Source organism: Saccopteryx bilineata, chromosome 2 (genome assembly GCF_036850765.1).
Source record: "Saccopteryx bilineata isolate mSacBil1 chromosome 2, mSacBil1_pri_phased_curated, whole genome shotgun sequence".
NCBI classification, from domain to species: Eukaryota; Metazoa; Chordata; class Mammalia; order Chiroptera; family Emballonuridae; genus Saccopteryx; species Saccopteryx bilineata.
Window position 1 is genome coordinate 176,713,954 of NC_089491.1, and position 23,780 is coordinate 176,737,733.

The 23,780-nt window shown below is 38.7% G+C and overlaps 1 protein-coding gene across 42 annotated transcripts in view; it reads right to left on the minus strand.

Moving 5' to 3' along the window:
- Nucleotides 1-23,780, minus strand: part of R3HDM2 (R3H domain containing 2) — a 240,913-nt gene that overhangs the window by 146,903 nt on the left and 70,230 nt on the right. For 26 of the 42 annotated variants that reach the window (XM_066258771.1, XM_066258799.1, XM_066258802.1 and 23 more), the window contains exon 1: nucleotides 9,810-9,877. The exons of 8 other annotated variants lie outside the window; for them this stretch is intronic. The gene's annotated coding sequence lies outside the window, so the exon portion shown is untranslated. Of the gene's footprint in view, nucleotides 1-9,809; nucleotides 9,878-21,780; nucleotides 21,918-23,780 lie in introns of those variants that run through there. 8 more of the 42 variants (XM_066258781.1, XM_066258783.1, XM_066258780.1 and 5 more) reach the window with 3 other exon arrangements.

The window sequence follows — 23,780 nt, forward strand, 5'->3', positions numbered from 1 at the left end:
ATTCTTGGACATTTATCCCAAATAAAAAACTTATGTTTACACAAAACTTGTACAGAAATGTTCATAGTAGTTTTATTCATAATAAAGACTGGAATCAACACAGGAATCTTTCAACAAGTGAATGTTTAGTCACACTTAGGGCAGCCATATACCACAGAACACTGCTCAACAATAAAATGATGCAAACTACTGACACTGATACATGGAATGACTTGGATGGATCTCAAAGGAATTATGCTAAGAAATAAAAGTCTATCTCAAAAGGTAACATACTATATGATTCCACTTAAGTAGTATTTTGAAATGATAATATTACAGAAATGAAGAACAAATTAGTGTTTGCCAAGGGTTACAGCTTTATGAATGGGTGGAGGAAGGTAGGTGTGGTTATGTAAGAGCAACAGGAAATTGTCTATATCTTGATGGTGGTTGTGGATACACAAACTCACACATGATGAAATTCTACAGAACTATACACACAGGAGTGCATGTAAACTGGAAAAATCTGAATAAACTCTGTAGATTGTAACAAATCAATTTCCTGGTTTGATATGGTGCTATAGTTATACAGTACAAGCTGTTCCACTGAGAACTAGGTGAAAAGCACAGAGAAAAATGCTGTACATTTTTTTGCAACTTCCTGTAAAGTTCCATACTTATTTCACAAAGAAAAGTTAAAAAAAAATGTTAAGGATGATACAATTCCAGTATTAGTGAACTATATTCCATGTCTGCAAAAATCTAAAGGAAAAAGTAAGCATGTTAGGTAGAAAAAGCAGAATAAAATCTCTGAAATGTTAGAGATAAAAATACACTATCTAAGACTAACAGCAGATTAGAAAGTCCAACAGAACAAATCAGGAGAAAAAAACTTGAGGTGATAGCAATAGAAACTAACCAAAATAAAACACAGAAAAAATCACTAAAATAAAATGAAGAAAGCATCAGTGAGTTGTAAAATAAAAAAACTGCCTAATATATGTGTAAATGGTATTTCCAAAGGTGAAAGAAAACAAATTCAAAAAAATAATAACTTAAACATTTCCAAATTGGAATTAAAATATAAATACAGATCCAAAAAACTCAAAGAACCAAACCAAGACACTCATTATCAAATTACCTAAACCCAGTAACACAGAGGAAATTTAATAGCAATCAGAGAAAAAGAACATAATACATACAGTGGAACAAAGATGAAGATGACAGAATTTTCACTGAAAACAATTCAAGTCAAAAGACAATGTAGTAGTATCTAAAACGACTGAAAGAAAAACTATCAACCAAGAATTCTACACTCAGAGAATATCTTTCAAAATAAAGGCAAAATATCTTTTTCAGATATACAAAAGCTGAAAGAATTCATCACCAGCAGACCTATACTAGTACTTCAAGCTGAATGAATATGACAAATGGAAATATAAACCTAGACAGAGAAATAAAGAGCACCAGAAATGGTAACAATGTGGGTAAATATAAAACCATTATTTTGCTCACTATTTAAATGTTATTTAAAATTATCAACTATTCAAAACAAGAATAATTTAAAATATATTGTACAGCCCTGGTGGGTTTTCACAGTGGACAGAGCATCAACCTGGGACAGTGTGCAGATGTCCCAAGTTGCATCCCCAGTCAGGGCACACATGAAAAGTGACCTTGCTTCTCTTTCCCTCCCTCTCCCCCATCTATCTCTTTTCCACTCTTGCAGCCAGTGGCTCAACTGGTTCAAGCATCAGCCCCAGGTGTTGAGTATAGCTCGGTTGGTCTGAGCATTGGCCCCAGACAGGGTTTCCAGGAAGATCCCAGTCAGGGCACTCTAACTTCTCTCTTCTCAAAAAAAAAAAAAATTATATGTACAAGTAAAATGTATGACCAGGAAAGAGCAACAATCAAGAAGAAAGAACAAGTATATTATTGTAAAATTGTTACATGGCACATGAAGCAGTATGACATTATCTTGGAGAATAATGTATGGCCTATAGAAAAAAAAATGGCAATAATAAAAACTCACTTAGAAATCCCACATATTGGACTTACTACTTTAAATAAGCCATCTTAAGTAAGATCAAAAAAGAAAAGAAAATCGTGACTAAAGAATCAAAGGAAAGGTATTAGAACAATGTCTCACCAAAAAAATAATATTGATAAGAAATTATAAAAAGGGATGAAATAAAAATTTTAGAGTTAGAAGAATAATATGGGAAATGAAAAACATCAGTAGAGGAGTTTGACAGAAGATCTAAGCAGGTAGAAGAAAGAATCAACACACTTGAAGCTAGAGCAATTAAGATGATCCAGTCTGAGAAAAAAAAGGAAAGAAGAAAAGGAAGGAAGGAAGGAAGGAAGGGAGGGAGGGAGGGAGGGAGGGAGGGAGGGAGGGAGGAAGGGAGGGAGGGAGGAAGGTGGGGAGGGGGAGGGGAGGAGGGGCGGGAAGGAGGGATAGAGGGAGGAAGGGAGGAAGGGAGATGATTAAAGCCTCAGAGACCTGTGGGGCACCAAAACAAGTACAAACAAATTCATAATGGGAGTCCCATGAGAAGAAAGAAAGGAGAAGAAAGAATATTTACTAAAATAATGGATAAAAGTTTCTGAAGTCTGATTAAAACACTAAATCTGCAAACTTGAGAAGCTCCTTAGATACCATAAAAGCCAGAGACAGCAGGAAGATATATTCAAAGTGCTGGGGTAAAGAAAGACTGTTGCCCTGGCCAATTTTCTCAGTGGATAGAGTGTTGCCCTGCCATGTGGACATCCCAGGTTCAATTCCTAGTCAGAGCACACATGAGAAGCAACCATCTGCTGCTTTTCCCCTCCACCCCATTCTCTCTCTCTCTCTCCTCCCCTCTTGCAGCCAGTGGCTCAACTGGTTTGAGTGTCAGCCCCAGGCACTGAGGATAGCTTGGTTGATTTGAGCACTGGCCCCAGATGGGGGTTGCAAGGTAGATCCTAGTTGGGTGGGGCACATGCTGGAGTCTATCTCTCTATCTCCCCTCCTCTTACTTAAAAAAACAAACAAAAAAAACAAAACAATGTCAATCAAGATTTCTATATCCAGTAAAAGTATCCTTTAAAAATTAAGAAATTAAGACATTCCCATATAAAAATTAGAAAACTTATTGCTAGCAAACCTAGACTACAAGAAATACTAAAGAAGAGTCACTCAGACTAAAATTAAAGGACACTAGGCAGTGACTCAGATCTAAATGAAGGAATAAAGAGTACTAGTAAAGGTAACTACATAGGTAAATGTAAAAGACAGTATAAATGTATTTTTTTGTAGCTCTTTTTTCTCTTATTTAAAAGAGAACTGCAAAATACTATAATTTTAAGCCTGTGTTAATAAACACACAATGTATAAAGATGCAATCTGAATGATAAAAACACAAAAGAGGGGAGAGGGAACAGAGTTATACAAGCACAAAGTTATGAATACTACTGTAATTTTTTTGTATATTGTTGTAATTGAGTTGGTATTAATTGAATTATTGTTAAAAAATTAAGATGTTAATAGCAATCCCCGGGGCAATCACTAAGGAAATAAATCAACCTCATTAAAGGAATCTATAAAATCCCATAAACAAATCATACTAATGGTGAAATAATGAGTGCATTCACCCTAAGAGTAGTAAAAAGATAAGGATGTCCATCCAGTTTTGCCACATCTATTCAACATGGCAATAGAGGTTCTAGCTAGGGCATGAGGCAATAAAAAGAAAGAAAAGAAATCCAAATTCAAAAAGAAGTCAAACTATCTCCATTTGTAGTTGACATGATCTTGTATCTAGAAAATCCTCAGGAACCCACTAAAATCTTATAAATAAGTTCAGTAAGATTGAAAGATACAAGGTCAATATACAAACATTATTGTATTTCTACACACAAGCAATAAACAATCCAAATTTTTTAAAAATTCATTTGCAACAGTAACAAGAATAAAATACTTAGGTACAAATTTAACAAAAGAGTGTAAGAGGTAGGGTTATAAAAGTGTGAGTCTTGTATAATGAAAATTACAAACTATTACTGACAAATTAAAGACCTAAATAAGGGGGAAGGTATCCCATATTCATAAATTGGAAGACTTAATATTACTAAGCTGGTAACACTCCCAAAACTGATCTATAGATTCAATGTGATTCCTATCAAAATCCAAGATGTCTTTTTTTGCAGAAAAATTGACAGATTGAACCTAAAATCCACATGGATATAAAAAGGATCTAGAATAAACATAATTTGAAGAAAAAAAAAAGAACAAAATTGGAGGGCTCAAATTTTCTGATTTCAGCCCTGGCCAGCTGGCTCAGGAGTAGAGTGTCGGCCTGGCATGTGGAAATCCCAGGTTCAATTCCCAGCCAGGGCACACAGGAGAAGTGCCCATCTGCTTCTCTACCCTTCCTCCTCTACTTTATCTCTTTCCCTCCTGTAGCCAGGGCTCCATTGGAGCAAAGTTAGCCTGAGCACTGAGGACGGCTCCATGGCCTCCACCTCAAGTGCTAGAATGGCTCCGGTTGCAATGGAGCAACAGCCCAGATGGGCAGAGCACTGCCCCCTGGTGGGCAGGCCAGGTGGATCCCGGTCAGATGCATGCAGGAGTCTGTCTCTCTGCCACCCCACCTCTCACTACAGAAAAATACAAAACAAACAAATAAATAATAATAAAAATTCCTGATTTCAATTTACTATATACACAAAGCTACAGTAATTAAAACAGTGTTGTAGTGGAATAGAATTGAATGCCCATGAATAAACCCTTATATTTATGATCAACTAACTTTCAACTAGGGTGCCAAGGCAATCAAATAGGCCAAGGATAACAATTCAACACATGGTGCTGGGACAAGTAGATGTCTATACTTAAAATAAAATTGAAACCATACCTCTCACCTGCACAAAAACTAACTCAAGTCACAGACTTAAATGTAAAAACTAAAACTAAACTTTGACCCTAAAAGAGTAAACAAAAAAAGAAAAAACATACGTAGACTTCATCAAACTTAAAACTTTTGCCTGTAAAAAATACCCTCAAGAGAATGGAAAGAGAACTCATAAAACGGAGAAAGTATCTGCAAATCATATTATTGGATAAGGAACTTTTATCCAGAATAAAGAATTCTTGCCTGCCCAGTGGTGGTGCAAAGGATAGAGCATCAACCTGGGATGCTGAGCACTCAGGTTCTAAATCCCAAGGTCACTGACTTGAGTGTGGGCTCATCTGTCTTGCGTGCAGGCTCACCAGTTTGAGTGAGGGGTTGTAGGCTTGAGCATGGGATCATTGGCATGATCCCATGGTTACTGACTTGAGCCCAGGGGTTGCTGGTTTCAGCTCAAGGTCGCTGGCTTGAGCAAGTGGTTACTGGCTTGGCTGGAATCCCCCGGTCAAGAAACGTATAAGAAGCAATCAATGGCCTGACCTGTGGTGGCGCAGTGGATAAAGCGTCGACCTGGGAACGCTGAGGTCGCCGGTTCAAAACCCTGGGCTTGCCTGGCCAAGGCACATATGAGAGTTGATGCTTCCTGCTCCTCTCCCTTCTCTCTCTCTCTCTCTCTCTCTCTCTCTGTGTGTGTGTCTTTAAAAAAAAACTGAATAAAGTTAAAAATAAAAATATTTAAAAGAAGCAATCAATGAACACATAAAGTGCCACAACTATGAGTTGATGCTTCTCATCTCTCTCCCTTCCTGTCTCTCTCTCTATCTCACTTAAAAAAAAAAAAAAAAAAAAAAGGAATTCTTATGACTCAGTAAGTTATACAATTTTTGAAAGACAAAGGATTTAAATATACAATTATCAAAAACATATATAAATTGCTAATAAGTACATGAAAAGATGCTCAACATCATTTAGTCACCAGGAAAATACAAATCAAACCCATCAAATATTACTTAAAAATGAGACACTCACTAGGATGGCTAAAACAAAAAGACAATAAGATGTTTGGTGATGACAGACAAATTAGAACCCTCATACATTAGTAGTGGTAATGTAAAATCGCACAGCCACCTCAGAAGCAGTTTGACAGTTACTCAAAAAGTTAAACGTAGAGTTACTATATGATTCACCAATACACTCCTAGGTATACACCCGAGAGAAAACATAAGTCTACATGAAAAACTGTACACAAATTTTCATAGCCACATTAATAGTACCCAAAAAGTAGAAACAATCCAAATGTCCACCAACTGATGAATGGATAAACAATATGTGATATATCCACACAATGGACTATTATTCACCCATAAAAAGGAACAAAGTGCCTGATCAGATAGTGGTACGGTGGATAGAGTGTCAGCCTGGGATGCAGAGGACCCAGGTTCAAAATCCCAAGGTCGCGGGCTTGAGCACAGGGTCACTGGCTTAAGCGTGGGATCATAGATATGACCCCATGGTCACTGGCTCTAGCCCAAAGGTTGCTGGCTTGAAGCCCAAGGCTCTAGCCCAAAGGTTGCTGGCTTGAAGCCCAAGGTCGCTGGCTTGAGCAAGGGATCACTGGCTCAACTGGATCCCTAGGTCAAGGCACATATGAGAAAGCAATAAATGAACAACTAAGGTGCTGCAACGAAGAACTGATGTTTCTCATCCCTCTCCCCTACTGTCTGTCCCTATCTGTCCCTCTCTCTGTCTCTGACTTTAAAAAGGAACAAAGTATTGATACATGATACAACTTGGATGAACCCTGAAAACATTATGCTAAATGAAAGAAGCTAGACACAAAAGGTCACATATTGTCTTTTCCCTTTTATATGTTATATCCAGACTAGGCAAATCCATAGAGACTAAAAGCAAATTAGAGGTTACCAAGGGAAGAAGGAAATGAGGAGTGACTACTTAATGGGCATGGGATGGTTTATGGAATGATAAAAAAGTTTTAAAACTAGAAAGACAGTGGTTACACAAGCATTTGTTGAGTAAATGTAAATACCACTGAATTGTAGGCTTTAAAATTGTTAATTGTATGTTACATAAATTTTACCTTAAGTAAAAAAAAAATTAACTTGGAGGAAAAATGTATATGTCCATACAAAGATTTATACAGAAATATTCATAGCATAGCTCTATTTGTAATTGCTATAAACTGAAAAAAATCAAATGTGCATCTAAGTGAAGGGATAAACAAACTGTTACAGTTACATACAGATTGTTACTCAGCAATAAAAATAAACTATTGACACATGTGACAGCATAAATTCAAAAATAATTATGCTTAGTAAAAGCATAAACTTTACAATTCATTTATATAAAATTCTAGACAATGGAAACTATTCTAGTGACAGAAAATTGATCAGTGGTTGCCTAGAGACCACAGAGGCTGAGGGGTATATTACAAATGGAGATAAGAAAACTTGTGGGGATGATGACAATGTTCATTATCTTGACTGGTGATAGTTTAATGGGTGAACACTATGTTAAAGCTTAACAAACAGCCTGACCAGGCGGTGGCACAGTGGATAGAACGTCAGCCTGGGATGTGGAGGACCCAAGTTTGAGACCCCGAGGTCGCCAGCTTGAGTGCAGGCTCATCTGCCTTGAGCAAGGAGTTACTAGGTCTGCTGAAGGCCCGTGGTCAAGGCACATGTGAGAAGGCAATCGACGAACAACTAAGGTGTCGCAACAAAAAACTGATGATTGATGCTTTTCATCTCTCTCTGTTCCTGTCTGTCTGTCCCCATCTATCCCTCTCTCTGATTCTGTCTCTGTAAAAAACAACAACAACAACAAAAACTTAACAAACAGTGGCCCTGGTTGGAGGGTCAGTGAATAGAGCATTGGCCCAGTGTATGGATGTCTTGGGTTCAATTCCCAGTCAGGGCACAGAAGAGAGAGACCATCTGCTTCTCTCCTTTCCCTCTTGCCCTCTTGCAGCCAGTGGCTCGATTGCTTTGAGCATGGTCCCAGGTGCTGAGGATAGCTCCATTGGAGTGTATCAGGCTCAGGCACTAAAAATAGCTTGGTACTTGAGCACTGGCTCAAGATGGGGTTGCCAGGTGAATCCTAGTTGGGGCGCATGCAGGAGTCTGCCTCACTATTTCCCTTCCTCTCACCTAAAAAAAAAAAAAAAACTTAACAAATTATACATTTTTAACATATAGAGTTTACCCTATGTTAATTATACCTCAATTAAGCTTTTCTTTAAAAAAAAAAAAAAGATGGGAAAGGAAAAATGCTGGCCACTTAATAACTGATAAAGTAGTAACAAAAGCAGTTTTATTGTACTGTGTGGTACAGACAAAGCTTGGTAGAATTAAACATAGAGAACCACTCAAAGTAGCAGATAAATTTGACTTTTTTTTTAACTTAAAAATACTTCCATTGGCCCTGGCCGGTTGGCTCAGTGGTAGAGCGTTGGCCTGGAGTTCAGGGGTCCTGGGTTTGATTCCCGGCCAGGGCACACAGGAGAAGCGCCCATCTGCTTCTCCACCTCTCCCCCTCTCCTTCCTCTCTGTCTCTCTCTTCCTCTCCCGCAGCGAGGCTCCATTGGAGCAAGGATGGCCCGGGCGCTGGGGATGGCTCCTTGGCCTCTGCCCCAGGCGCTGGAGTGGCTCTGGTCGCGACGGAGCAAAGCCCCGGAGGGGCAGAGCATCGCCCCCTGGTGGGCAGAGTGTCACCCCCTGGTGGGTGTGCCGGGTGGATCCCGGTCGGCACATGCGGGAGTATGACTATCTCTCCCCGTTTCCAGCTTCAGAAAAATGCAAAAAAAAAAAAAAAATTAAATTTAAATTTAAAAATACTTCCATTAATCTCATTATAATTTCAGAGATGCTCAATCTTCTTTTTTGACTCATCTTTAGTTGGTAATGCTAGAACCCTCTCAGTTCTGGCAACTAATATATTAATATGATCTTTAAGCATTTAGATACACCAAGAAAGCTCCTATAAAAAACTATAATATGGTTCTTTAATACTGAAAATACCTGTGAACAGTATCTCAAGTATGATGAAATCAACAAAAATGACTCCTACTATCAACATTAATCACCTCTTAAAAATTTCCAAGTTATAGCCTGACCAGGCGGTGGCACAGTAGATAGAGCGTCGGACTGGGATGCGGAAGACCCAGGTTCAAGACCCTGAGGTCGCCAACTTGAGTGCGGGCTCATCTTGTTTGAACAAAGTTCACCAGCTTGAGCCCAAGGTCGTTGGTTTGAGCAAGGGGTTATTCGGTCAGCTGAAGGCCCACGGTCAAGGCACATATGAGAAAGCAATCAATGAACAACTAAGCAGTCGCAACGAAAAACTGATGATTGATGCTTCTCATCTCTCTCCGTTCCTGTCTGTCTGTCCCTATCTATCCCTCTCTCAGACTCTCCTTGTCTCTGTAAAAAAAAAAAAATCCCAGTTATAGATATTTTACTTCTTGTAGATATTTACTCAAATAAATTTAAACTATTTCAAAATGTTTTATCTACTTTCTAAAAAGTTAGAAAAATCTTATGGTTAAAACCCTAAGATGAATTTTTCTTTACCAAAAAGTATGTCCATTGTTTTAAAGACAAACAAAAGTATGATGTATTCACTCATGGGAAAAATGTATGGAAATGGGGGTGAAGTTCAGTCAATCATAAGCACTTTACATTCATAATATTTATGCCAGCCAGGTGAGAAATGACATTGTCTAACCCAAGATACCACTGTCCCTTACTTCGACTACAGCAGTAGCTTTTTTAATGTTTTAATTTAACTGAACTGAATCTTGATATAGTTTTAAGTCTCAATGTATTCATCTATTAAATGAGCACAGTGGCACTTGAAATCTCATGAAGTTGTGTGTTGCCTGGTATATAAAACGTACTCTATAATGCTGCCTATTATTACCTGAATAAATGTTCAGCCTCCATGAGTCCAGTGCTGGAATGGCATCACATATAAGAAACAAGTCTAACCTCAAAAAAATAAAAAAATTAAAAAGTTAAAAGCAATTTAAATCTTAGTAGAATCTCTCTACTAAGAGATTCATTTCAAAATCCACAGTAGTTTCTTAATTTCTTTCCAAATTCTTTTTACTCACAATGTTTCTCCTAACTCTACATCTGACCTGAACCCTCTATATCTACCCCTACACTCAATTCACTGCCCATTTGGCTCTTTCCCCTCTAATGATCCCCTTCTTATAAGCAGTTCTTGGTTGATTTTCTAATATAAATTAACCATCCAGTCTTATTCCTAGAAATTCTTCAGCTGTTTTCTTACCCATTATCCTTTTATACAAGTCTAGAAAGTGGGCTAGCAGATCTAGAATCTCCTTTAGTAGATGAGAAGTAAAACTAGAGAGGCCAGAGACAGAATTTTCCTCTGTAAGTATAATTATGTATTGCAAACACATAGTTTAATACCCCCTTACCTCAACTGTAGTATTTATTATTTTCTATGTTAAAGTGAGGAGTATCCCCAACTCAACCATTTTGTTTTACAACTCTATCCTCTGATCACATCAACAGCTGCCTTCCCAATATACTAAGATTTCTATGAAAAAACTCTTCAAGTTTTTTTTTAATTAATTTATTGTGTTTACATAGATTCTAATGTCACCCGTGTTCCCCAGTACATGCCCCCCTCCCTGTAATGTCCTCTCCCTCACATTTCTTTATAGTCCTTGTACCTTAGGGTTTGGGCATTACAAAAGTGTGGTAGTTTGGTTAGGGGCAGGAGGCATGGCCAGAGGACACTGCTTTTCCCTTTTCATCACCAACCTTGGTCCTGGAACACTGCCTTCCTCAGGTGGTGAATTTTTCCCACAGGACATGCCTTGTTTTCTCCAATGCTAAGAAATTACTAGTTGCCTTTCCTCACAGGCCCTCAAACCATGCCCAGTCATGTCTAGTTTTTAAGTAGGCACAATAGGTTCACACTGAGAACCATGCCACACCAAGAGCTCATGCCTCAACTGAGTCTGAAAATCGTGAGCAACATAATTCAGAGCATGCACTAGTACTCACTACTATAATGGTTTTCTTACCATATTTGTAGTTTTACCAAAATTAAAACTGGAATACTTTCTGATAGTTCAATTCCTTTCTGCCCTCTATCTTCCATAATCCCCATATAGCTTGCAGGTTTTTAAATACAATGCAATAGGTTCTTAACTAATCTCTCTACTTCCACTCTGGGCACTCTATTGTTACCTGTTCTCTCCAAAGAAACATGAGTGATCTTTTTATTTATTTATTTTTTAAATTTTTATTCATTTATTTCAGCAAGAGAGGAAGGGAGAAAGAATGAGAGACAGAATTGAGCTGTTCCTGTATATGCCCTGACTAGAGATTGAACCAGTAACTTTAGTGCTTCGGACAATGCTCTAATGAAACCCGGAGCTATCTGGCCAGGGCTTATGAGTGTACTTTTGAAAATGTAAATCAGATCATTAACTTGCTTGCTCAACCAGCTTCCTCCCACCAATGGCTTTCCATCGCCCCAAGCAAGGTCTAGAGTCCTACAAAATTTGGCCCCAACTATGCTTGAATATCTCTAACTACATATTTCCCACAAGGCCTTTGTACATTGTACATGTTGTTCCTCCATCCAGAACACTCCTCTCCCGTGAAGGAAATGCTGGGTTGGCCTCCCCTCAAGTAACAATAGTACGTATGTCACTACAAAGAGGTCTTCTCTGACCACCGAATCTGAAATATCCCCTTCTCCTTTACTCTCAATCACATCACATCTATTTTCTTCACAGCACTTATTATGATGCAGTTATTTATTTATTTGAAAATTGTTTATTATCGCAAACAAGAATGCAAGCTCCTTGAGGGCATAAATCTTGTGCATTTTGTTCATTATCTGCATCCTCAATGCCAAATAGTGCTTGACACATAATAAGCACTGAAACAGTTTTCCAATTGTTTGAGTCATTTACAAAGCTAAGTAATACCTTTAAAGACCTAACAGGCTGCCTGACCTGTGGTGGCGCAGTGGGATAAAGCGTCAACCTGGAACACTGAGGTCGCCGGTTCGAAACCTTGGGTTTGCCTGGTCAAGGCACATATGGGAGTTGATGCTTCCTGCTCCTCCCCCTTCTCTCTCTCTCTCTCTGTCTCTCTCTCTCTCCTCTCTCTCTAAAAAAATCAATAAATAAAATATTTAAAAAAAAAAAAAAAAAAAGACCTAACAGGCTCTGGCTGGTTGGCTTAGTAGATAGATCATCAGCCTGGTATATGGATGTCCTGGGTTCAATTCCTGGTCAGGATACACAAGAGAAGTAACCATCTGCTTCTCTCCCCCTTCCTCTCTTCCTTCTCTCCCTCTTCCCCTCCCACAGACAGTGGCTCAATTGGTTTGAGCGCTGGCCCTGGGTGCTGAGAACGACTTTATTGGTCTGAGCATGTCAGTCTCAGGCACTAAAAATAGCTTGGTTGATTCAAGCATCAGCCCAAGATGGTGGTGGTGGGGTTGCCAGGTGGATCCCAGTCGGGCCCATGCAGGAGTCTGTCTCACTATCTCCCTTCCTCTCACTTAAACAAACAAACAAACAAACAAACAAAAAATCCAACCTAGCCTGACCAGTGGTGGCACAGTGGATAAGAGTGTAGCCCTGGGACACTGAGGTGCCAGGTTCAAAATCCCAAGGTCACCAGCTTCAGTGCAGGTTCACTAGTTTGAACATGGGGGCTTGGCTTGAGGTTGCTGGCTTGAGCAAGGGGTCACTGGCTTGGCTGGATCCACCAGATCAAGAAACATATGAGAAGCAATCAATGGAAAACTAAAGTGCCGCAACTAAGAGTTGATGTTTCTCATCTCTCTCCCTTCCTGTCCCTGTCTCTCTCCCCCTCTCGCTTAAAAAAAAAAAAAAGGAACAATGCCCACTACTATAAACAAACATGGCCACAAAATATTTTTAGGAATTCCAATCAAGAAGTGGAGTTTATTTCCCCATCTCTTAAATCTGAGCTGGCTTTGTGACTTGCTTTGTCCAAAGGGATACAGCATGAATGACACTGCAATTTCTGAACCTACACCTTCAGAGAACTTCCACTAGCACACTCTTAGAATCTAGCCACCATGCAAGGAAGTCAAGAGAGCCTGTAGGAGAAGCCATAGCATCCTGGATGACAGCTCCAACCCAATGCAAGACAATGCTGGAGTGAGGTATCCAGATACAACCAACTCCTAGCCAACTTGCCAACCAACCACAGAATGAGTGAGCCCAACAGATACCATGTGGAATAGAGGCAAACCCTTAAACAAATCATAAACAAATATAGCAGACCCCTGCTATCCACAGTTTCAGTTACCCATGGTCAACCATGATCCAAAAATATTAAATGAAAAATTCTAGAAATAAACAATTTATAAGTTTTAAATTGGGCACCGTTCTGAGTAGTGTGATGGAATCTTGCCCTGTCCAGCTCCACCCCCCACCCATAACATGAATCATCTCTTTGTCCAGCATATCCACACTGTATATACTATCCACCCTCAATTAGTAGCCATTAATTATCAAATCAGTGGTTAAGGCATCAAAGTGCACATTCAAATAACCCTTATTTTACTTAATAATGGCTCCAAAGCACAAAAGTAGTGATGCTGGCAATTCAGATATGCCAAAAAGAAGCAGGAAAGTGCCTCCATTAGGTAAAAAGATGAGTAGAGTGCAGCAAGATATTTTGAAAGACAGAGACCACATTCTTATCATTTTTATTACAGTGTATTATTCCATTTTCATATTAGTTATTGTGTTAATCTCTTACTGTGCCCAATTTACAAATTAAATCTTATCCTAGTTATTAAGGGTGGAGCAAAAGTAGGTTTACAGTGTGAGTATGCAAAACAGCTTATTCTTTTATTATTATTTATTAATTATTGCATTATTTTCTATTTGAACAACTGTAAACCTACTTTTGCCATACCCTGAATAGGAAAACAGAGCACATATATTATTGTTCCATGTAATCAGTGGTTTCAGGCTTGAACTGGGGGGTCTTGGAATATATTCCCTGTGTACAGGAGTGGACTACTATAAATAGCTGTTTTAAGTCACTAACATTTGGGGTGGTTTGGTCCACAGTAATAGATAACAGAAACATCTACAATCAACTAAGACTAATTCAAAATATAAATGGGTCACTCAAAAACAGTACATGCATTCCCATCGCATAAGCAAACTGGAATCTTTAAAGAACAATCTACAGAACCACCATCTGCTGAGAAGACATTTTATCACAGAATCCCAGCAGAATGCTCAGGTTCCTCAATTTGTTCCTGCATCTATCCCATGTGTAAATACTTGGGAGAAAATATATACAAATATATGTATCCCACAAAGGATTCACATGCAAAACATACAAAGAATTTCTACAAATCAATAAAAAGACAAACAACCCAATTTTTAAGATGGGTAAAAGTTTAACAGGTACTTCAAAAAAGATAATACTTTAAAGGCCAATATGCATTTGAAGAAATATTCTATATCAATGGTCATCAGAGAAATGCATATTAAAGCCACATAAAGACATCACTATACTCCCAACAGACTGGCTAAAATTAAAAGTACTGACAGTACTAAATGTAGTCAAAGATATAGCACAACAAAAACTCTCATACACTGCTAGCAGGAGACTAAATTGATACAACCATTTTGAAAAACCACAGTAATTATGGTAAACATACATATACCCCATGAACTAGTAATTCTACTCCTGGGTATATAACCAATAGTAGTGAGTGCTTATGTCTATGAAGACATGTACAAAAATGTTCATTAGCAGTATTACTCATAACACCCCAAACCTGACAACCCAATGGAAAACTTACGGTATGGTTTGCACAATGAAATATTACCTAGCCATGATAAAGAACAAACCATTGATTCATGTATCTCAAAGACAATACTGAGGGGAAAAGACACAAAAAGAGTATGTATTATATGTTTCTATTACTCTTAAATTCAAAAACAGATAAAACTACTCTATGGTAATAAAAGTCAGAATACTGATTATCTTTGAAAGCTATTTTAGCAAAAAGATTCTAGAGCATTTCTAATTTTTAGGTTTACTTCCAGAGCAAACTGCCTTTCCAAGAGTATTTGAGGTGACAGCTTAGACCTGATGTGACAATGGACGCTGCTGGTTGTGCTTCTGCCCATCCAGCCAACAAACAGATCCTGCTAGCATTAGTTCTGCTTTAGGAAAGACAAGCTCTAAACCCTGCACTGGTCTGTAAAGCCTGGCCCTCTGGAGCTCCATGATTAAGTCAGTGCCTTAGTTTAGGACCTCACTATTTTTCACTGGCCTACTACAAGACACACTGTGATAAGGGTGATCTTTGAAAAATACAAATATGATGGTATCACCCACCTACATCCCTACCATATATGTGTACAACAGCCCCCCTTTAAAATCCTGCAAAGACTTCCTACTACCTATACAATAGATTCTGCACTCCTTAGCAAGGCACTTAAGTTCCTTTATACTCTGGCACCTAAGTACCTTTGTGCTCTCTTTCCATATATCCTGAGTTTCAAAACAAATTACTTATAGTTGACCTAGAAAGCTAGGCTTTTTCTCACCTCAGTATTTTTAAATATGTAATGCATCCTCTATCTAGAACAGCACATCTAATGTGGCCTGAGAAGGTCTAAGAGGTCAAACTATTTTCATAATAACAGTTATTTTCATAATAACACTAACATGTTATTTTCCCTTTTTTTTTTTTTTTTTTTTACAGAGACAAAGACAGTGTCAGAGAGAGGGATAGATAGGGACAGACAGACTGGAACGAAGAGAGATGAGAAGCATCAATCATCAGCTTTTGTTGTTCATTGATTGCTTTCTCATATGTGCCTTGACCGCGGGGCCACAGCAGACCAAGTAACCTCTTGCTCAAGCCAGCGATCCTGGGTCCAAGCTGGTGAGCTTTTTGCTCAAACCAGATGAGCCCTCGCTCAAGCTGGTGACCTCGGGGTCTCGAACCTGGGTCCTCCACATCCTAGTCCGACGATCTATCCACTGCGCCACCGCCTGGTCAGGCTGTTATTTTCCCTTTTTACCATGGTGACAAAAGCAATGTCAGTCTAACTTCTAGTGCCTTAGTGTGGGGACCCTAATGGTGATATCCAGGATGTGAGCTCTGGTTAACAACATAAACTGCAGAAGCAGTCCAGCTCCCATGCTTTTCTGGGCAGCAGCTCCAGCTCCTACGCTTTTCAGACTGCCTGACTCAGCTCCAGTTCCCATGCCTTTCTAGGGCAACCATGCCTTTTTGGGCTTCCTGACTCGGCAACTGACATCACCTCACTGATGTATTGCTGGCCCCATATCACTATTGTCCCTAAGCACTATATCTACTGCACCAGTACTGCTAGGTTAAGACTCTGGGATTCCAGGACTGTAGGACTACAGGTCTGCTTGGTGTACAGCATGGAATAAAGTATTGCAGCATGACTCATCTACCTCTGGCTCCTTGTGTTTCTTCACCTTAGGATTTCACTGCCTGAATCATCCCTTGGGGAGCAGGGAAACTCTGACATTTGGCACAGCGAACAGGATGTACACTGACACTTAGCATAAATCAAGGCAGGGACATCAAACTGTACTAGTAATACCATATTCTTCACCACCCCATACTTGCAGTTTAAAAAAGAAAAGATAAATTTTACTTAATAAAGCAATAAAAATTAATAATTTTATTAACTTTCCACCCTTGAATACATGTTCTTTTCAATATTCTAGGTGACAAAATGGAAAGTATAAAATACAGCACTCTGCTGCATATCAAAATACAATTGTCTTGAGAAAAAGCAACTGAGTTGCAAGCTGAGCTATTTTCTTTTTTCATGGAATACTATTATTTATTCAGTAAACAACTGATGGGCAAACTATGGTATGTGGCAATATTTTTCACAAAAATGAACACAGTAAGCCTGTTATGTCAAAGAAAATAAATGATAGTATTTATTGCCAGTGATAAAATTCAAGCTTTTAAGCTAAAACCAAATTTTGAAAATGCTTATCTACTGTGGGCTTGACTACTTCTCAATACTTTAAGACTTTCTAGCCCTGGCCAGTTGGCTCAGTGGTAGAACATCAGCCTGACATATGGATGTCCTGGATTCAATTCCTGATCAGGGCACACAGGAGAAGCGCCCATCTGCTTCTCTACCCCTCCCCCTCTCATTTCTCTCTCTCTTTTCCTCCCCTCCTGCAGCCATGGCTCAATTGGAGCGAGTTGGCCCCAGGCACCGAGGATGGCTTCATGGCCTCTGCCTCAAGAAGTAAAAATTGGCTCCGGCTGCAACGGAGTAAGGGCTTCAGAAGGGCAGAGCATCACCCCCTATTGGGCTTGCCGGGTGAATCCCAGTCCAGGCACATGTGGGAGTCTGTCTCTGCCTCCCCTCCTTTCACTAAATAAATAAAAAAAAAAAGACTTTTTGATAAAATGGTGGTGATAATGACTGTGATGTTTTAAAACTATATAATTAAATGTGTCAAACATTTGGAAGATCTGCATAACTCAGTGAACCAAAATTTTTCCATTGACCAATTCATGATGTTTCAAAATCATACATGGGTTAAAAATCTATTCACTTATAACCTAGACATAAATTTTAATGTAAACAAGCACAAAATTTCATTAATATGGTTTCAGATTCTACATTGTATCTAACATTTAAGAACTGCCACTTGTTGAGTTTGGGTATAGTATCAAATAATCATAATTACCCAAAGAAATATTAAAATACTATTTCTGAAACTACATACCTCTGAGGCTGAATTTTCTTCATCTATTTAACCAAAATGATATACGACAATAGACTGAATACAAATGCAGACATGAGAATCCAAGCTGTCTTCTATTAAGCTAGACATTAAAAAACTTTACAAAATGTAAAACAATGTCCCTCCTTCTTACTAAATCTTTTATTTTAGAAGTTTTTTCATATAAAAAATGTGTTAATATTAATATATAGTATATTGTAATTTTTATATATAGTATATTGTAATTTTAATTGATAATTTTAAAATATAAAATATTTTCTTAGTTTTAACTTCTAATACAACCCATATAAATAAAATTTCTTTGGTATCTAAAATAAATTACTTTTTAAAGAGTTAGGAAGTCAGAAAACAAAAAAGTTTTATATCTGCTAATCTAGAAGTTCCCTAGCCCATTTGTCCTTCAAGGCTCCGCTGCTCTAGAAAGCCTTCCTGATAGCATAGGTAGAGTTAATCTGCTATATTTGTTTAGAGTAGAAAGCAAAGACTACATTCTTTGATAGGCACTTAATTTAAGATGTGTTGAATGAACAAAGCTAAAATGCAATCCAATGCTGAGTGCTCCACTGTAAATATACATGAAGAAAAATTCAAATTGGTCATTTTATATATATCCGCCCCTATTAAATCTTCCCTCTCAAATCTTGAATCAATTGCTGGTAGAAATAGAAACTGTTTATATTTTTGGAATCTACATAATTTACAAAACATCTGTAGAATTTACAAAAATATACACCTTTAGCCTGACCTGTGATGGCCAGTGGATAAAGTATTGCCTTGCAACACCAAGGTCACAGGTTCAAAACCCTGGGCTTGCCTGGCACATACTACGAGCAATAATGAACAACTCAAGTAAAGCAACTGTGAGTTGATACTTCCTGCTTCTCCCCATGCCACCTCTCCTCTCTCTGTAAAATCAATAAATAAAATCTGAAAAATATATATATACACCTTCAAATATTTATCATTATTCCAAATATGCAAAATGACATATGTACAAAGTCATTCATCTAGCACTGTTTGTAACCACAAAAAAATGAATCAAAATGCTCTTTAATAGTAGAGTGATAAAATAAACAATACATACATATTCTGTAATACTTTGCAGACATAAACAAGAAAGAGGAAATTCTTAACAAAAAAAAGAGTAAGAAAATTCTAGATGTATTTTTAGTTATATTTCTAAGTGAAAAGAGCAAAACAGAATCATTTTTGTAAAATGCAAGAAAAAAATATATTTACATGAATGTTTATTTTATGCTTATAAGTACGTAGGATGCACAAAAAATATTAGTTGCATTAGAAAAGAGGAACTAACCAATTGGGTTATAGGAGCAAGAAAAAAAACTTCACTCTACTTTTTTCTATATGAACCACATAGATGTAATACCAACTCAAAAAGTAAATCTAAAAATGTCTAAGAATCTTGATTTCGCCTGACCTGTGGTGGCGCAGTGGATAAAGCGTCGACCTGGAAATGCTGAGGTCGCCGGTTCGAAACCCTGGGCTTGCCTGATCAAGGCACATATGGGAGTTGATGCTTCCAGCTCCTCCCCCCCTTCTCTCTCTCTGTCTCTCCCTCTCCTCTCTAAAATGAATAAATTTAAAAAAAATTTTTTTTAAATAAAAAAAAAAGAAACAACTATTATGAGTTGATGATGTTTTAAAGAATCTTGATTTCACATAATAACTTCTCACCTTATTTTCTCTAACCTCAAAAAAGATCCCGAATTTTTTTTTAACTGCCTAAACCAGGTAACTGTAAAAATAATCAATGTAAGAAAAACCCTGGCCAGTTGGCTCAGTGGAGCATTGGCCCAAAGTATGGACATCCCAGGTTCGATTCCCAGTCACAGCACACAAGATAAGCAACCATCTGCTTCTCTCTCCCTCTCTCCCTCTTTTCTCCCTTCCCCCTTCCCACAGCCAGTGGCTCTATTGATTCAAGTATTGGCCCGGCAATGAGGATAGCTCAGTTGGTCTGAGCATGTCAGACTCAGGCACTGAGGACAACTTGGTTGATTTGAGCACTGGCCCCAGATGAGGTTGTCCTGGTGGGGGTGTATACAGGAGTCTGTTTCACTATCTCCCCTCCTCTCACTTAAAAAAAAAAAAGATACCCACTATAAAGCTTATGAATTAACTGTGTTAAGTGCTTAACTTAACTAACAATTCTGGGATAGGGTCAGGATCTTCACCTTTTATCTTATATACTTTTAGTTATTTATATTTCTTACAATGAGTATATATTATATTACTTTTGTAATTTGAAAAATACAAACCTCTATAAGATTGAAAACGTTAAATAAAAAAATCTATAGTCCTTTTATTTGGAAATACTGATATGAATTTGTAATATACTTTCATTTAAAAAAAGCCATTTTGGCCCTGGCCGGTTAGCTCAGTGGTAGAGCGTCGGCCTGGCGTGCAGAAGTCCCAGGTTCGATTCCCGGCCAGGGCACACAGGAGAAGCGCCCATTTGCTTCTCCACCCCTCCCCCTCTCCTTACTCTCTGTCTCTCTCTTCCCCTCCCGCAGCCGAGGCTCCATTGGAGCAAAGGTGGCCCGGGCGCTGGGGATGGCTCCTTGGCTTCTGCCCTAGGCACTAGAGTGGCTCTGGTCGCAATGGAGCGATGCCCTGGAGGGGCAGAGCATCGTCCCCTGGTGGGCAGAGCGTCGTCCCCTGGTGGGCGTGCCAGGTGGATCCCAGTGGGGTGCATGCGGGAGTCTGTCTGACTGTCTCTCCCCATTTCCAGCTTCAGAAAAATCCAAAAAAAAAAAAAAAAAGGCCATTTTATTTCCTAGTCTTGTTCACTGAAAATGGCAAAAAACAACGACCAAATGAGTACTCTTGTGACCACCCAGACAGTGGTCTCTAAACATCATTTCCCCATAAAGGAACTAGGGTTTTAGAGGCAATGGCTGACACATGCTGGAAAATGGAAATGTAACAGAGGATCTCAGAACACCATGTTAGCTAGAAGACAAAGAAGCTATCAAAGAGTAACAGGATCACAGCAAAGGGACATCGGAGGTGCCCATTTGCCAAGATGAGACAGTGAGACACCAATAAGGGTAAAATTAAAATTGTTTGAAAATATAAATATGCTTAAATAGCAGAGTTTATAATGGAATTAAAATAAAACTTAGTCACCCTTGAAGGATGTTAGTGAACAAACTCATTATTTTGAAAATGGTGGCCCTGGCCAGTTGGCTCAGTGGTAGAGCGTCAGCCAGGCGTGCGGAAGTCCCGGGTTCAATTCCCGGCTAGGGCACATAGGAGAGGCACCCATCTGCTTCTCCACCCCTCCCCCTCTCCTTACTCTCTGTCTCTCTCTTCCCCTCCCGCAGCCTAGGCTCCAATGGAGCAAAAGATGGCCCGGGCGCTGGGGATGGCTCCTTGGCCTCTGACTCAGGCGCTAGAATGGCTCTGGTCGCGACAGAGCGATGCCCCAGATGGGCAAGGCATCGCCCCCTGGTGGGTGTGCCGGGTGGGTCCCGGTCGGGTGCATGCGGGAGTCTGTCTGACTGCCTCCCCGTTTTCAGTTTCAGAAAAATACAAAAAAAAAAAATGGCATTTGTCTTGCCTTTTCTGTACAAGTTGTATCTCAGAGTAAGCAAACAGGTGACAAAGAAAAGTATCTCTTTATAAAAGTATTTTAGCTAAAATAAATTAAGAAATGATAGAATTTAAATAGCACCACTTTTTAACCCTTAATGAAGTTCAATGAAGTGGTATAGACAATGATCACCAGTGGCTGCCTACATCATAAAAAAAGAGACTAGTAGATGTCATACATCTCCTCCTAATGAAAATACACTATGGAAGTGTTCTAGCCAAAAAAATATAAATCTGAATCTGATCATCTCTAGTTGTAACTGCCAATTTGAAGGAAACATGGGGGACAGAGAAACATGTTAAATGGCACCACTATGATGATCACCAAATCCATATGTGGGAAACTCTACTAAACAGATGACCCAGTTTCTTCAACAAATAAACTGCAAGGAAAAAAAAAGAGGGAGGTGAAATCTTTTAGGTTAAGATATTTTAAAGATCTATTGACCAGGCCTGACCTGTGGTGGCGCAGTGGATAAAGTGTAGACCTGGAACGCAGAGATTGCCAGTTCAAAACCCTGGGCTTTCCTGGTCAAGGCACATATGGGAGTTGATGCTTCCTGTTCCTTTCCCCTTCTCTCTCTCTTTCTCCTCTCTAAAAATGAATAAGTAAAATAAAGAAAAGACATATTGACCAATTACAAGATATAAACTTTATTTGAATCCTACTATACACACACAGGCTACTTAAAAAATGGTAATACAATCAAGGAAATATGAATACCAGATATGTAATACTAAGGAATCATTATTTTAGATGTACAAATGGTGTTGGTATTATGTTTTTAAAAGTCCTTATTTTTAGAGATATATACTGAAATATTTATGGATTAAATAATACAATACAGATTTGCTTCAAAATAATCAGTAAGGGGAGTATAGTAGGAATATAGAGGAAACAAGATTAGTCAGAAGCTAATAATTATATATGGAGGCTCATTTTACTATGATATTTCCACTGTTTTTGAATGTTTAAAATTTTCCATAATAAAAAGCTCAGTTCAATTCCTACCTCCTTCCTACCTTCCTGTATTAATTTCTCTCTTCTTTCTCATTTATTTGTACTACACAATTAGACTCAACTCAATTCTACTGCATTCTTTTTATATCACAGAATCTAATCCATTATCATCCACTGTTGTTTTAATCATTAAATGTTTGTAATTTATCTCCACAGCTAGCCGGTAAGTCCTTTAACACACAAAAATATTTTGATTCTACAGCCATAGAATGATACTGAACCTTCTAATGGTACCAAGAACTTTATCTGACACTCAAGTTGTCTCTGAAAAAACCTGGGGCCTTTAGAAAAAAATGCAATATTCTTCTCTGTCACCTCAAAGGCTACATTGTACTAAAATTAAGTTTTTACTCTAGTAAAAGCATATAATATTGTCTTCTTCAAATTTTCTAGGGATCCCTTTTGTGACATCAAAATGCTAAGTCTCCAATACATTAAGGCAAGCTAATAACACAAGCTTTTCCTCCCAGAGTTGAAACAGGCATATTTATACTCTTTCACAGAAAATAATTATATATTACTAGGTTTAAATAGAAATTTTGTTAGGTAATGCCCTTGCCAATTAGCTCGGTTGTTTAAAGAGTCACCCTGAAGCTCAGAGGTTGCCAGTTCAATCCCTTTCAATCCCTAATCAGGGTATATACAGGAACGGATTGGTGTTTTTTTTCTCTCTCTCTCTTCTCTTCCTCTCTCACTAAAATCAATAAAAAAATTTTAAAAAAGAAATTTTGTTAGCTAAGTAATTAAATACACTTAAGTTATTTAATAAAAAACTTCAGCTGCAATATAAAAAGATTACCTGAGAGAAGACAAGATGGCGCTGGAGTAGGCGGACATACCAACATCTACCTCCCAGAACCAAAGTGGATTACAAACTAATTTTAAGAACTATCATCTGGAAAAACCAACTCTGGACTAAACTAAGAGGACTCTTCAACCAAGGAACACTGAAAAAGCCACACTGAGACTGGTAGGAAAAGCGAAAACGCGGAGAGGGCTGCCTAGCTCCCCAGAGCAAACGGCAGCCAGGAGAGACTGGAGTGGCAGGAAGTGAGTTTAGCAGAGGGGAAAGGGTCCTGAGCCCCAGGAACAAAGCCCCAGCCTGCAGCCCCAGAGCCCAGACGAGGCGTAAGGACAGTATTTAGCTGGAAACAAGTCAGGATACTGTTTGTGAGAAAGAGACTGCTTTCTCAGACCCAGTATCCTTCTTAAAGGGACTGCGCAGAAAACCTCTCTCACAACCACTCACCCGGGGCTCCGGGGACCGGGAGAGAAGAAAAGACCACAGGAGCAGGAAGAGAGTGTAATCTAGGAGGCACAGGAAGAAACATTTTGAGAGATAGCCACCCTAACCCCTGGGACGAGTCACTCCTCAAATCTGAAGGGAATATTTCCCCTGGAAACAGCAATACCAGCAAAGGGAAGCAGGACACCAGC